Source organism: Manis pentadactyla, chromosome 17 (assembly GCF_030020395.1).
Source record: "Manis pentadactyla isolate mManPen7 chromosome 17, mManPen7.hap1, whole genome shotgun sequence".
Classification (NCBI taxonomy): domain Eukaryota; kingdom Metazoa; phylum Chordata; class Mammalia; order Pholidota; family Manidae; genus Manis; species Manis pentadactyla.
In genome coordinates this window covers 63,428,912-63,443,932 of record NC_080035.1, presented here as the reverse complement: position 1 = coordinate 63,443,932, position 15,021 = coordinate 63,428,912, and the positions used below count along the sequence as shown (strand labels likewise).

Here is a 15,021-nt window from a genome sequence, read left to right as displayed (position 1 = left end):
TTCTGAGGCCTGCGAGGGCATCGGCCAATGTGCGTACATATACCCCCTGTGTACCTCACAGCTTTTGCAAGTGCCTATCTTGCTTTGATATGTCATTTAAAATAAATGTTCACTTTACAATTTTTATTTGTCTTAAAGAGAACCCTTCCCCTACCCTGCTCCCAACTGTATAAGATTCAATTTCTGGAAAATACTGAGCCAGTCCCAGGCATAGGGGGTCTAACAGCAATCAATCTGATCACATCCTCATCCCGGGGATTCACACGCACTGGGAGAAGAACAGTAGAAATCACTGAGGGCTGCCAGGGAGTGTGGCCTCTGGCTGACAGTGGCTGTTCCTGTACACAGATCCTCAGGCCAGGGTCCAAGTGGGGAGAGCATAACCGCTCACTATTCACAAAACTATGGATTGCACACGTTCACACTGACAGGAACGGTGTGAGTGAGCTCCTGTAAGGCCAGAGGCAGGGCGAGAGGGAGGCTGGGAGAGCGGCTGCTCTTGGGGAAGGAGCATGTGAAGAGCCTTCAGGCAGGGCGAGGGGAGCTCCTTTGGACATGTTTGGGCCTTAGGATGAACCTGACGAGAAGGGGAGGTGACAGAGAAGTGCTCGCTCCGAATCCACAGCTGGAAGAAACACGGCAAAGTGCACAGTGGTCCGTCCGTCCCTGGACACAGTCAAATGCCACTGAATTGATAGCCAATCTGGGGGACTCGTGAGAGCTAAACGGGGAGCCACGAGCCACCCTCTCTCCTCCTCCAAACCGGAGCCGTCTGCACTCATTCAACACATATTTATCCTACAGGGTCTAAACTTTATGCTCAGATTCAGCCAGGGAGCTTTTAGAAATGCAGATATAAAAGACATGACCCTCAAGGGCTTACATTCGACAAGGGCTCTAAGATACACTAAAGGCCAGGGATTTATGGTACCAATTGGTAATGGCCAGAGGAAAGGAACGGAGGACTGCACAACCATCCCTGGGAACTTAAGGATGAATCACCTCGAATAGCTGCCGTGGGATTCTTATCCTATTAACTGAGTTCATGTTTGCTGTCTTTGTGTTTTAAAGCCTTTGACACACAAAAGGCCAACCTGCGTGGGTGGTACCTGCAGGGCACATTCTAATGGTGCCTCTTCTGGGGTTTCTGGGTGGTGACTCAGCTCCAAAGGTGACTGCCTTCTGGGCACCATCAATGCAAATGGTAAGGGGGCAGCAGACAAGGGGCAGAGAGGCAAGCCGGGCAGGCTCCCAGGCTCCCATGCAGGGCGGTGAGGCCAGGGGGCGCTGAGGCAGCCAGGTGAGCCTCTGGGTGTGGGGTGTGGGCAGGAGAAGACACTAGACTTTGAAGCATGGACAGAATGTGGACAGAGGAGGGCAAAGGAAGCAGAGAGGGTAAAGACGCCAGAGCTGGAACTGAGCTTGAGAGAGAGACGGAGGGAGGGAGAGAACGAGGGGCTGGCCCTGCCCGCGCTCTCCCTGGGGAGGGGGAGACTTTGACCTTCGGGTTCCAGCAAGTATTTGGAGTGAGGGTGTGACATGAAGACTATTCTAACATGGCAGTGATCTAGGGAAGTGCACGGGTGGAGAAGCTTTGAGGGGAGATTACAAACAGGAAAGGGCCAAGACTCCAGATGGGGCAGCACGGGGCAGCCAGGCTTCCCAGGCAAAGGGCCTGCGGGGCTGGGGGCTGGGAGTGGGCGGGAGCCGGCAGGGTGAGGAGGCGGGTGTGTGCGGGGCTGTGCCCGCCTTTGAAGCGACAGCTGCCCATCAAAGGGTTAAACTGAGTGGCCATTATTTGAACAGGAGCATTTAATAGACTGTAGAGAAAATCTGTCTAGGACAGACTTAAGAACCTCTCAGTAAGGAGGACTTCTTCCAGGAAAAGTGTGTTTCCGAGTCAGGCAGGCAGTGTGGAAGTGCGTTCAACCCGGCAGGATGGCAGGTGGTGGGCGGGGGGGATAGCCCGCGGGGAGGGGAGGGGGCAGAGGGGCTGCTGGCCCCAAACACCACGGGAAGGCCGAGGACACTGAGGAAGGAATGAGCAGCGGAGTGTCTCTTTAAGAAGGATGCTTAAAAACATCATTTCTCTCTTAGTTACCTTAACTTGAGATAATTTTAGAGTGTATTTTGGAAACCTATGAGGTAGGATCCCAGTCTCAGTAATGCAGGAGAAAAACAAACTAGCTGTTTGACTGATTTAATACGGAGTGTTCCACGCAAGGCAGGAAAAATGTGAAAGTACATTTTAAACTCATTACTCATGCTGGCTATAGCTCACTGCAGCTCTATAGGAAAATTCCTCTTGAGAAAGGCTGTTGCACAAAGGGGATGTGCTTGTTTTTTCCCATTTGGCAGCAAGGAAAAGCACAAATGCTGAGAGGCGGCTGGCATGGTCCTGCTACTTCTCAAGTCCTCACTCCTAAGATTGGGAGGTTACAGTGGGGCTGTGCTTACGGGGACACAGAGACGGTGTGCGACCAAATGTGCACGGGACCGTTCAAAGCCGAAATCAGCATCCGGTTTGTGTTAAGGCAAACCTAGTTGTGTTTAAGGAAAATGCCTTTTGATCTCTGATTTTATATTATTGCACATGACGAAGAAATTCAAATCAGGACTTAGAGATCACTCCCAGAGGCCCAGCATTCTGCTGTAACAAGCTCCTAGGAAGTGAATGAAACTTTTTCTTACACGTGATAGTGTAACCCAAACACTTGGCGCATCACGTCAGTGGAAGACACACGTCGAGTGTGAGTATTCACGTAGACGCAGCAGCTGATCCCAGGCTCAAATAAGAAGACATGGCCCTTGGAGGGCTGTGCAACAAGATACGAGATGCGGTAGAGTGGGGTTGCATCAAGGTGGAGGGCGCCAGTGGAGTTGCTTTTCAACAGCACAAGGCCAACAGAGCCCAAGCCATGTCGATCGGATGTTATCACCCCTTTGCTGATAGCTGAAGAGGTGCCTCAGTGGAGGGCTTCAGTGCTCAGCAGGAATGGGTGTGGGACTAGAAATGGTTCCCGAGCGATTGCTGAGACACAGCCCCATCCCTCAACACGCCTGTGCTTCTGTAAGAGCGGATTGCTTAGGAAACAGAAAAATATGACACTGTGGTGATTGGAAAGGGTGGGACGGCTGAGGAAACAAGTGCCTGACGTGTTACTGCCCGTAGAAGGAGAGACTTGGCCCCCGCATTCTTTCCTACCTTGAGTAACCCTTATGGAATCGCCACCCTGGAACAGATCAAAATTCCTCTTGAACTTGTGTTTTAAGCATTCTTCTGTGGCAGAAAGTGCCACAGACAGTCACCTTGTGGGATAAGTAGGGCAGGATGGGAACGCTTCCTTGTCCCCGGCTCTCAGCGCTGCCACCTGCTCCCCTGCCAAGCCTAAGGAGAGGGTTTTTGCTAGAAAACACCGACTGAAGCAGGAAACAGGGACATCTTCAACAACATATGTGCTGAGCAGGGGAAGAATATATTGACAGTAAAGCCAAAAAATGACTGTCAGTATAAATAAGGCTTTCAGAACCCAAAAATGCACAGAAAATTATGCTGTGCCAATTTCCTTTTAAATTTAACTAACTGGGTCCTTTTGTGCCCATCTATTGCATCCCTGTCATAATGGGGAAAAAAACCACGTCAATTCCTTTCCTTTCCACATACGTATGTGGGAGCTTGCCTTTCCTATAATCAGCTGAGTGTGCGACATTGGAACAGCGAGCTGACCTGGCTCGGAGACCCAGTCCTCATGTGTAATTTTATAGGTCATGCAGTTATTTATATGCTGTTATTTTTACACTTCCTAAGTGCTAGGCAGTAATGTAAATCCAGGAGTCCCGGGACGCGGTGCCTGCAAGCTGGCAGCATATGTCTCAGTGTAGGTAAATGGTTCTTCCTCACTTTCTTCAGAGAGCAAAGGTGGAGAAGAAACTCTCTTGCTCTTTTACTGGGAACCTTTAGTATCTGTGACACCTGCATGGCGTCCCATAGATGGTAAGTCAGCGATGCCTATCATCTGAAGAAAGAATGCAGGAAGTCCTCACGGTGCTTCTTCGATCACACACCCTGTCTTGGGTAAATGGCAAATGCCCCACCAGATCTGATGGAGCAAAAGAGTACTTACTCATTTACTTTTATTTCCATGAGAATTGTTTTGGCTCTATTTTGTCTCTTGGTATTTAACCACTGTTTTCTATATAGTGTAATAGAATTTTTTAATGGATAAATTAAATAATTTTTAATAGATTGGATTTTTGATAAATTACTTTAAGAATAACTACTTCATCCTTAAGAAAAATGTAACCTATGTTGCTCCATTTTAGGGACATTAGCTTGTATTCCATTGATAACACGCCATCCCCCATCTGTACCTCATGAACCTCTGCAGGACTAGAGGTTTAGTGTCATATAAGACAGTAAAACTCTAATCCTCAACACTAATGGTCAGAGGGAACCAGTAAAATCAGCCCAAGTTTAAAGAAAATAGCAGTGATATATATCGAGCCTTTTCAAAATCCTTGTTCAAAACTAACTATAAAATTTACTCACCTCCAATATTTAACAACCAAAGGGCACAGGCCATGTCCCATACGCCCCAGGTGCCACGATAAGCCCGAGCCATGTACCTTAACATACCATTAACTGAGGGGGGGCCAGGACACCTGAGGGGTGGGGTGTGTGGGAACCTGGAGGGCTCAGGACAGCAGTCATTTCCAACTGGTACACTGATTTGTCAGCATGTGAACAACAGCACGGAGGTACCCTGCGCGTCTCCTGAACGACACCCTACCTACCCACATTGGCAGGCTACTAGCATGCTGCTCTGAGGCCTTAAATAATGAATTGAAACACTTATGCACCTTCCAGTTCTTGTCAAAATTCTTGACAAGCTACACGGACTGCTTCTTTGTTTGCTTCTGTGACTGTGTCCTTTATACAGGGGGATTGGTTTCCTTGTTTTCCCAGATCTTATACATGTGACTGCATTTCCTCTGAGCTGTTGCAGTGACATATCACAGAGCCCATGTCGGTCACTCAGGATGACAACTGGTACCCTGCAGGGTAAGGCTGACCCCGCATCCCAGTGGATTCTCATGCATGTGGCTCCGCAGGGGGAAACCACCAAATGGCCAGTTGGGGGGGCATTCCCTTTTCATAGGGTCCACAACTGAGCATTTCTCATTAATCACTTTTCAAGTTTATATGTTTACTTGTAAATGAATATAAAAAAGTCAAGGAAAAACATCTATCTTTTCCACATACCCTCTTCTGTAGTTATTTCAAAACATGGCTTGATCTGTCATCATGTCCTTGCACAAATCCCCACTAATAACAGCACAGGATGGCCTCGCACTGCCTCCAGCACGAGGGAGGCGTCCTTCCCTCCCTCACCCCCCCACACCCCAGGGCTCTCCTGGTGGCTTTATCTCATCTCCTCTCCCCCCTCCATTTAAATCCCACCTTCTAGGCCAGTGTTTCAAAGGGCGTATTTATGGGTTGAGAAATCAATTTAGTGGGTCATGATAGATAAGCATTTAAAAATGAAAGAAAGTAGGATGAATGAGATAAAAATGCAGTGTTTCACAGGTGTTAAGGGTCAGTAGTGTTCTGTTAAATGCAAATAGCTTGTTCACACAAAACATGTTTCTCACTGTCAGGATATGTTAGATTTCTCCTGTTACCCTGGTTGTGACCTGCTTCTGAGCAGACCTCACATAATATTATTTTTAAAATCCATACAGTTTAATACAATGCTCAGCACAAAACAGAACTTCAATGCCTTTCTTGAATAAATGAATGAAACTTACCCTTCTTATTTAATGATTTTTCCAAACCTCCTGGAAAAGTTGAGGCAAACAGCCAAGAGCAATACAAAACATTATTGCTCCTTTAATAATGTTGCCTGATGTTAACGTCCGATTCTGTAAGTTCTTTAAAAAATCATCATAGAATGACTTTATTATCTGAGAAATGGAACATTTTTCCTAAAATTATTACAAAGAGTTGCTAAGATGGAATCAATCCCCTCAGCAACAGAAATGCTCTCTGCTTAGCAGCTGGACCACATCACTGGGCTTTCTAATAATCATCAGATTAAAAAGACATTTTTATGAGCGCTCATCACCATGCATAAGCACACTGCCTCCGTCCTGTGTCACTCTCCCAGCCTCTGTAAATTAGACGTGATTTCAAGCCTCAGTAAGTGAACAGAGGAGACCCCCCACATAGCCGCAACTACACCAGTGAAATTAATGTTGACAATTAGAGTTTTACTGTCTCGTATGACACATAAGCGATTCAACTAACCCTGTAGTCGTGCTGAGGTCCGTGAAGTGGAGATGGGGGACGGCCAGAGGCAGCGTGTTATCACTGGAATGCAAGCTAACATCCCTAAAATGGAGCAATGAAGACTATTTTCCTTGAGGATGAAGTAGTTATTCATAAAGTCATTGATCTATTAAAAATCCCATCTATTAAAAATTAATTCCTCTATTAAAAAATCCTATTACAGGCTATATATAAAACCATGGCTAAATACCAAGAGACAAAATAGAGTCAATACAATTCTCATGAAAATAAAAATAAATGAGTACGTACTGTTTTGCCCTACAGGATCCGGCGGGGCATTGGCTGTCTCCCTGAGAAAGGGTGTGCACGCTGGAAGGAGTGTTACGGGGGTTTCCCAAGGTTACATTAGTCACCTGCGCTCCTGTAGGTCCCTCCATGTGACTGGTAATCCCACCTGAGAACTGGGATAAAGCAACTATCACCCCAACAGATGGATGTAACTCGAGGAAATTATTTAGTGGCTGGAGCCTTGGCATGGACATGCCTGTACCCCGGTAGTTCTCACTCCCTGCTTTGCCCAAGTTCTCTCTCCCATGATTTCATCTTTCTGGGTCACCTATCTTTCCACATGGAAGAATAATAAAACCAAAATCTCAAATACGCATTTCTGTCCAGGGAATACCCTGATGTACCCATCGTGCATATGTCAGGCCCTCCTTTCTCTCAAAGGAAATTTTCCTTTGGATCCTTAGGTTTGATTATAAGCCCAGTTTGGGGTGTGAAGCAGCTCTTCTGTATGTTTCTCAGGGACTCTGGGAAAGAAATGCATGAACCCTCATGTGTCAGGGTACAGGGAGTGGGGCACTGCAGGTCTGTCTCGTTTCCAGCTGAGCTCATGACTGCCACTGTGTGGGCCTTGCACGTTTTAGGACCTGGTGTCGGGGAGCAAAATAAGCCAGATTGTTGTTCACTGTCTTATTACAATTAACATGGATCACTAGATTGCAGTTGGCCAGTAATTGCAAATGTACGGTGCCTAAATATGAAGTCTGCAGATTTTAGGGAGAAATCAGGAAAAGAGAAAGAAGTAGTGTGCACACAGGGGTCGTGAAGTGACTGCTGTTGGCTTGAGGAGCGGGACGCCGGGCACAGCGACACTGAACATGGGTAATTCTCAGGCAGTGTGAAATGTTCTAGGCTAATCTGGGGATTAATCATAAAAACAAGCCAAGTCACATAAAGGACCTAAACACTGGAAGGTAATTAAGAAATAGGTTTTTCTCTTCCAATACTCTTAAGGAGAGTGAGAACGTGGCACTAATCCAGCCCATTTTTAGGAAAACATTCCACACGCCATGTCGCTACTAAGCATTTCTTCACAAAAGGAGGAAAACCCCAGGATATTGTATTATGTGGCAGTAATGAGATGCAGATAGACAGGAAGGTCTTTATTAACTTGCTTAAGGAGGGCTGAGTGGCTTAGAAGATAAAGCACTGGGTTTCTCTTTGGAGCCCCCCGTGGGAGTTTAATCCAAAACCCAGCACAGAGACCCACTGTACACAATAGCTGCTTGCTCTAAAGGCTTGGTAGCATGAAAAATATTTACTGGTTATGAAAGATAATCCACTTCTGAAAAGACGGCCTTTTTTTGTTTTTTCCAGAATTCCAGGTACAATAGATCCTCCTGCCCCCGACAGCACATTACAGAGCATCACAGGCACGGTGGCTTCCCTTGCATCTGGCTCATCTCAAAAATGATGAACTACTCATGCAAGATATATATCTCTGCCATGACTGGCATGCCGGTGGCTAGAGATTCACAGCCAGGATGTTAAGGTAATTTCCCAGGATAATTCACACTATTCTGAGGGTAACTTTTGATTGGGTTAATCTACATACTTAATTGTCCCAGTCTCCACTTGACGTTGCTGCTCGGTTTTGAAGAACAAAGCGGTGTGTGGCCCTGGTGGCAGTGCCCTCGTCCGGGGCGCAGTGAACTTCATGTCTTCCCAGCAAACATTCCCTGAGGGGCTCTGAGCGTGGGCCCCTCGCTAGCTCTTCTTCAGTCATGTTTCTAACTTTGCTGTTATCTCGTGTTTCTGTATTTATGTAATTCAGGAAATAAGGAGTTGCTGTTTTCCGCTTGTTTCCTGCTGTTGAGACAGACATCGAGGGCATTTCTTGTGTGTGTCTTTCTCCTGCCCCAATCATGGTGGCTGCTGGGAATCCCTGAGAAGAAAAGCACGCTCTCCTCACATATCTTTTCCTAGAACTAGTGTATGTTTTGCTTCAGAAAGGACTTAGTTTCTCAGACAGAGACTCTGTATCATGTTTAAATTTTAAGTGTTTTTGGAGACTAAGAATGGCATGATAGGAAGAACCAGGGTTTCGGAGAAAGGAGATTTGTTTGATTAGTTTCTGTGATTACAGGAAAATCACTTAATCCCTCAAAGTCTCAGACTGCTCATTAGTAAATGGGATGCAAACACCTGCTTTGCTTGACTCACAGAGAGGCACTGATAAGGGGAGAAAAGAGATGTCGGCATCTTGGCCAACAGCAAAGGGCCTCTTAAAGATATTAACTATTGTTACATGAAACAGATTAAAGGGATGGGTACAAAATTCCAGTTATAACATAAACAAACCACAGGATGGACATAAAGTACCGCATAGGGAATTAGACTCAATAATATTGCTATAGCTGTACGGTGACAGATGGTAACTAGGCTTACCATGGTGAACATTTAATAATGTATAAAACTGTTGAATCGCTTGGTCATACACCTGAAACTAATATGTTGTATGTCAAATATATTTCAATAAAAATCCATAAATTGACCAACATCAATATTAGCTATTAATATTATTAGCAGAATGTTCCACAGCATTTCTGAGTCCCTCGCATTCTAGGAGGGCGCACGCACATATCTAGAACTGCTCCTGTCACTCTGGTTTACCTCCCTTCCCTGGTCCTGTGCACCCTCTGTAGAGGGATCCTAGCCTCTAAGGCTGAGTGTGGGGCTTGTGTGTCCCACTGCACCCCGGTTCTTCTGGCTGCACACCTGTTCTGCTCGTGCATTTGGAGAACTCCAGCCCCTCCCTGTGCCATCCGCCCTCCTGCCCGCCACCAGTCCCTTGTCAGGCTCTCCCAGACTCTCTCCTGCTGCCCCGCACTGAGGCCACCAAGCCTCCTGGCGTGCACATCCATAGCGGCACTTCTGTGCTTTTTGCAGACCACTGACATTCTGCGAGAACCCTATGAAGTCTATGAAGCCTCTCCCCAAACTAGGTGCACGTGCAGCCCGGGGCTCATGGGCCAGCTGGGGTTTACTTACAAACACACTAATGGTCTATGGCCCCGGCGAGAGCCCCTCTTCTCCACTAGAATTTCACTCACTGAATATGGGGGACCCGTCTGCCTCTGACACTGTGAGACTGCAGGGGGCAACTCCAGATTTCTCCCTTTATTTTAGGGATTCCCAGTAGCAAGACCTGTGCTTACATTAAGGAAATGCTTACTGGAGGACTACAAGGGAGTTAGCTCGACATGTTAACGCAAGCCCGGTTTGCAGGCACCTGGTTGCACAAATTTCCTGTGTGAGTTCTTGGGCATTTCTAGAGAGAAGGTCCTACCAATTGTGAGAAGAATGTACAAACATTCACAACAAATACTAGGCATTTAAAAAAAAAGTCTAATTCGTATAGAGGACAAAGAGCTTTGTGCTCTGAACATATGTAAGTTTGGCCATTGATCAACTTATTCACATCAAAAGTTTATTTCTAATTGGAGATGAACCAAGTATTATTTCTACTGGACATTTGGGGAAATCAAAACACTGCAATGCACAGATGTAAGTTCCAGACAAACATATTCCCTGCTACTGCAGAGGCCCGAACTTAATGAAAAAGTCTTTTCTCACAGAGATCTATTCTCCTCCTGTCAGAGCCTGGGCTCACCGGCAAGGCACAGAAAGCAACTTCACACAGCTCGCCCGGCCTAATAGGCACGTGGTGATAAACGGAGAACTTGTTTCTCTGGGGTGTTAAGCTTGTCTTTCCAAAGGACTTACTCATTTGGAAAATGAGGGAAATCTTTAGTGTTGATTCAAAATGGTTCCAGAATGCGGAGAACTACCTTGCTGTCAGACGAGGGAGACTTTCTGTGAGCCAGGAATGCAGACAGCAGCAGTCGGGAAGCACTGGGCTTTTCTGTTCACACCCTTCATAATGTTCAGGACGCCTCTGGCCGGCCCCCCCACCCCCACAGCAAGCCACCAGGGAGAGGAAGCGGGTGGGGAGGGACAGACCAGCAGTTGTGCCCAGGATCAAGTGTTACAAGAGCCTGAGTGTGAGCAAGACGCAGACAGGGTGTCAGGCTCTGCATCCCATGACAGGATGTCCAGATTTGCACAAGGCCGACCGGTTCCTTAAGCTGCGCTCTCATTAGGATGCGTCAGAGATTAAATGAAGACAGTGTTAACATTTCTGTTTCTAACACAGGAGCATAGAATGACAATTTACAAACACTGTCCTTGAGTGAGTTGTGGATTTCTGCAGGTACTTATGATATTTCAGTGATTTTAAAAGCATTCTTCCTGTTATTAAACAATGTATAAGTCACTGTACTTAATTTGGCATACAAGCCTCTAAACCTGATGAAATGTTGATCGCAGATGCAATTGAATGTCTTTTGCGACACCTGCGTCTCATTCTTAGTTCTCTTTGGATGTGATATTTACACATCTTCACTTTTTTTTGTGGTAGCAGGGGTTGTCTGCACCAGATAGATGCCCACCTCAGGGCTATTACCAAAGCCTGCATGGAAGGTCTTGCAGGCCCATGTTGTTTTGGTCAGAAGCTAACCCCAAGAATGATTTTGGTTATCTCATGAAAGCCGATGCCCTGGTTTCTAAAAGCAAGCTTCTTTCATGAGCAGCAGTCTCCTGCAGGTGAAGGCAGCCGTGGACTGACTGGTCTGTACTAACTGGAGTGACTTAAGGATAAACCCTTTATTTTTTGTAAAGGACTTCTATAATAAAATACTCATAAATATTACTAATAAATTTGATTTGACATTGGGAAGGTACTTTGAAATAATCCAGTGGTGGGGGAGGGCAGTGGCACGAGTATAGATGAAGAGATGGGCCATTGACAGAATTCATTTATATATTCTCTCCATTTTTTTATATGTATGAAATTATCCATAAGGCCAACTTTAAAAGTCACTCTGCTTTAAACAAATGTCCCTACAGAACAAAAATATCACATTGTGAAAATTCATTAATTTAACTCTATGACTTAAAAACTCAAAATAGTCTTATTTGGAGGGTTATGCAATAAAATAAAGTATTTGAAATTAACAGTACTTTCCACTTGGCTTAAGCGATTCTTAGTGAGTACAACTGTCACAAGGGCTAGACCTATCAAATCTATTTATATGTCAAACTGCTATCATTTTTAGGTAGAATTTTCATCAAATAGATATTTAATAAGCACCTGCTGTATGCAAAGAAATACTTTACATTTTGTTGTTGCCCTTGACATCATTTTTATCTATTTATATCTTATCGAATAAGGATGTACAGTATCCAGAAGTAATGGAACAATTATTTTGTGAGAATATTCTGCCAATCCGACTTTCTCTTAGTTGAGTTTGGGTCTCCTCCACTTTCTTCTCCAGATTTCCAAGGTGTACTGCATTTCTGTCAACGTCCTGTCATCCTGACCTTTCTCAATGAGTTGAGAAGAACGCTCATTTCACGTCCGGGACAAACTCCACCAGACTGTCCTGCCATCTGGAGCGATGGAGCACCCTAGCGGCCTGAACAGGCCAATGGAACTCCCCCTTCATTTGCATTAGAGTTCATAATCTTTTAAACTAAGCAACTAGAAATAATTAGCATAATAACATTAGTCATATCATAATACCAGTTGAGAAACCTTTTGTGAATGAATGGGATAATTGTATCTAGAAAGCACAGGCAATTAAACATCAAGTAATTCTTGACTTTAAAGGCCAAGTGGACCCCATGAAGTACTCCTGAATTGCATACGTTCACCCGTGAGCTGTAAAGTACATGTTTGGCATTTTTGAGCTTATGGAATAGTTTTCTCCATCCGAACTGTATGACTCACTCGTTGCACCTCAGCTAAGCAAACAGGAATTTTTAGAACCTTACCCTCTGTTTGGCTTGTTTTTTCCTGCTGTCCTGGGAACCACTGTGTAGGCAGCTAAGAGAATAAACAGCCTCTGGGGACAGAATTCCTGCGTTCATGTCAAGCTACCTTCCTCAAAGCAGGGTGACTGAGCAAAGGGATTAACTCTGTGCCTTACTTTTCCCATCTGTGAAATGGGGATAATAGTAGCAGCCAGTTTGTAGTCTTGTGAGAATTAAGCAGGTTCTTAAAACAATGCCTGGAGCACAGTAAACGCTAGTTTCTTGCCGTTACTATTATTCCTCCCAGGCTGCAGGCACATCTGTCATCTGCCCCATCACATCACATTCTGCCTACACGTGAATCCTGGGCCTTTAGCATCTGTGTGCTTTTGTAGCCCCAACTCACATATCCAAGAGCCTATGGAAAAGGAACTGTTTTAAGGAACACAGTATTCATAAAATCCTATATCTAAGTCTATGGAATAGAATTTCACATCAAAGGACCTCATTTCCTATATGCAACTGTTGTGCCTGAGATTTTTAACTGGAAATACCTATCGCAGGGTAATAACAAGCAGCTTAATCTCTTTGAGGTCACTTTCCAAAGAATTGAGGGGAATATTTTGAACCCTTCTGCAAAATTTGTTGAATCATTTCCCCCATCGCAACTGTACAAGAAATGAGCTGTAATTAATTTAGTTAGGTGCCTTGAGGGTGAATCAGCCACCCACTGGATTATTTGGCAAGAAAGTTATTTCAGGTGAAAATAAGAATATTTGTACGTACAAGAGGGTAAAGTAGAAGACTTAAAACCTTAAAGGGAAGAAGTCCCAAGACTACAGCAAACCATTAATAGCAGCCATTCAATTCATTCAGAAGAAAATGGATTACTGACTTCAGGATCAAACTGTGTAAACCTGAATAATCACATAAGCCGCTTCAGTGATTAGCTTCAGCAGTAAGACTTTTTTCTTCCACATCTTATCTTTAGCTCCTTTCACATTCTAAGTGTGACCTGTAAGAGTCCACGAGACCCTGTCACGCAAGCTTGTCAACTCACTTCCCACATCATGGGCCTTCAAGTGACACGTGCTCAGATGCACAGCTGGAACTCCTGTAATCCGGGGTGAGGGGATGACATGCCCCCACATATGTTAGCAGTTTTTCCTGAAACTACCGTACTGCGGCGGAAGCTGCCAATTCACATATTTATGAGTAAGTCATAAGCGGCTCAAACCAATCTTTTCAAATTAAAAAGTGTTTTGTAAAAGCCCACAGTAGAAAAATAGAGATGTTTCATGATTTCAGAGTTGAGCTAAAAATGTTGTACTTGAGGGTTTGACATGTGTTCTCAAATACCGGTGAAGGCCACTGTGGGAAAATATAATATGCAAATTCGTGCACCGTGCCTGGAGGCTCACTGTGATTCTCACTGAGACCCAGACTGAAGGATTCCGGGCGATGAGGTTCATTAACTTCACCTACTTGAAAATAGCCAAGAAGAATTCCCCAATTCCCATCTATAGTAAAATGAGGTTTATGAAAGTTTAATAAACTTTTAGTTCTAAAAGCAAATATTAATTTGTTCATTTGATGCTTTTCTCTTAGATTCCATTTTGTTCCCTGGAATGAAACATATGACTTGTAAAAATCAAGCATTTTTCTACTTACAAGGACAATTTCATTTATTAATGGCTTATAATAAAAAATTTGTTAGCTAAACAATTAGCTTATTTGTCTGAAGAATAAATAGTGAATAGGTTCTTCATTCATTTGCTAAGTGTTCTTGGCCTTGACCTACTTTTCACTATAAAGATTGCTTTCTAGATTTTCTAACTTTTTGTACCTAATGTAATTTGCCTAAACAAATGATGAAAGCTAACATGTTCATGTATTTTCTTTTGGAGAAAGAGCAGGTCAATATGTACACAAAATGTTACATCACAAGTAAAAATTTTATTTTCAACCCTCCCACTGGGACCAAGGTAACTTCCTTACCTTGAAGTTGCCCATCTCTGTCTGTAAAGTGAGGATGTTAATAGTTGCGGTGGGGTTTGGGGGGAGATGGGGTGGGGGGCTTATGGCATCACGATTAAAGGGACCTGTTACAATTTCCTTAAAGAAAAGGTACTTTATATTAATATCATTCTTCCCTCAAATGCAGAACAATGGGAAATATTTTGGTTTTGTACAAAAGTCTTAAAATATTTTTTTGGATGATGACTACATTCTTTGTGATAAGAGGGTCTATGCCAAAAGGACACCTTTGGAATAAAGGCAACCTCATCTCAATGAGGTAGTGTGTGGTTAGCTACTTCAAGAGACTGGCAAGATTCTTAGCCAGGACTTTTTTGCTAGCTGCTTCTGCTTTTATTGGGACGCTAAATAAATACTTCTTTACACAGGCAACGGCTACTGGCTGGAACAGCGCGGCCCTGAGCTCACCTGAGTGGACTGCCGACTGCAATCCGTGACGTAGGCTGAGACGCAGATAAGTGGAACTGAGCATTTTCCTTGGGTGGAATATGAACATTGAAAACTCATTCATTCAAAACAGTGTAAAGGTGAGCAGT

The 15,021-nt window shown here is 44.5% G+C and overlaps 1 protein-coding gene and 1 long non-coding RNA gene across 9 annotated transcripts in view; one reads left to right on the top strand and one right to left on the bottom strand.

Moving 5' to 3' along the window:
* The window catches only part of MYO16 (myosin XVI), a 570,453-nt gene that overhangs the window by 43,075 nt on the left and 512,357 nt on the right, over nucleotides 1-15,021 (bottom strand). The gene's annotated exons all lie outside the window — the stretch shown is intronic.
* Nucleotides 1,159-14,942, top strand: LOC118916610 (uncharacterized). Of its 3 annotated transcripts, XR_005026452.2 has the most exons (4): nucleotides 1,159-1,300; nucleotides 7,952-8,126; nucleotides 11,971-13,663; nucleotides 14,854-14,942. It is a non-coding gene; the product is annotated as an uncharacterized LOC118916610 (long non-coding RNA). The 3 variants fall into 3 exon arrangements; XR_005026451.2 differs by lacking the exon at nucleotides 14,854-14,942 and having other exon boundaries at nucleotides 11,971-14,537; XR_008994590.1 differs by lacking the exon at nucleotides 14,854-14,942 and having other exon boundaries at nucleotides 13,440-14,529.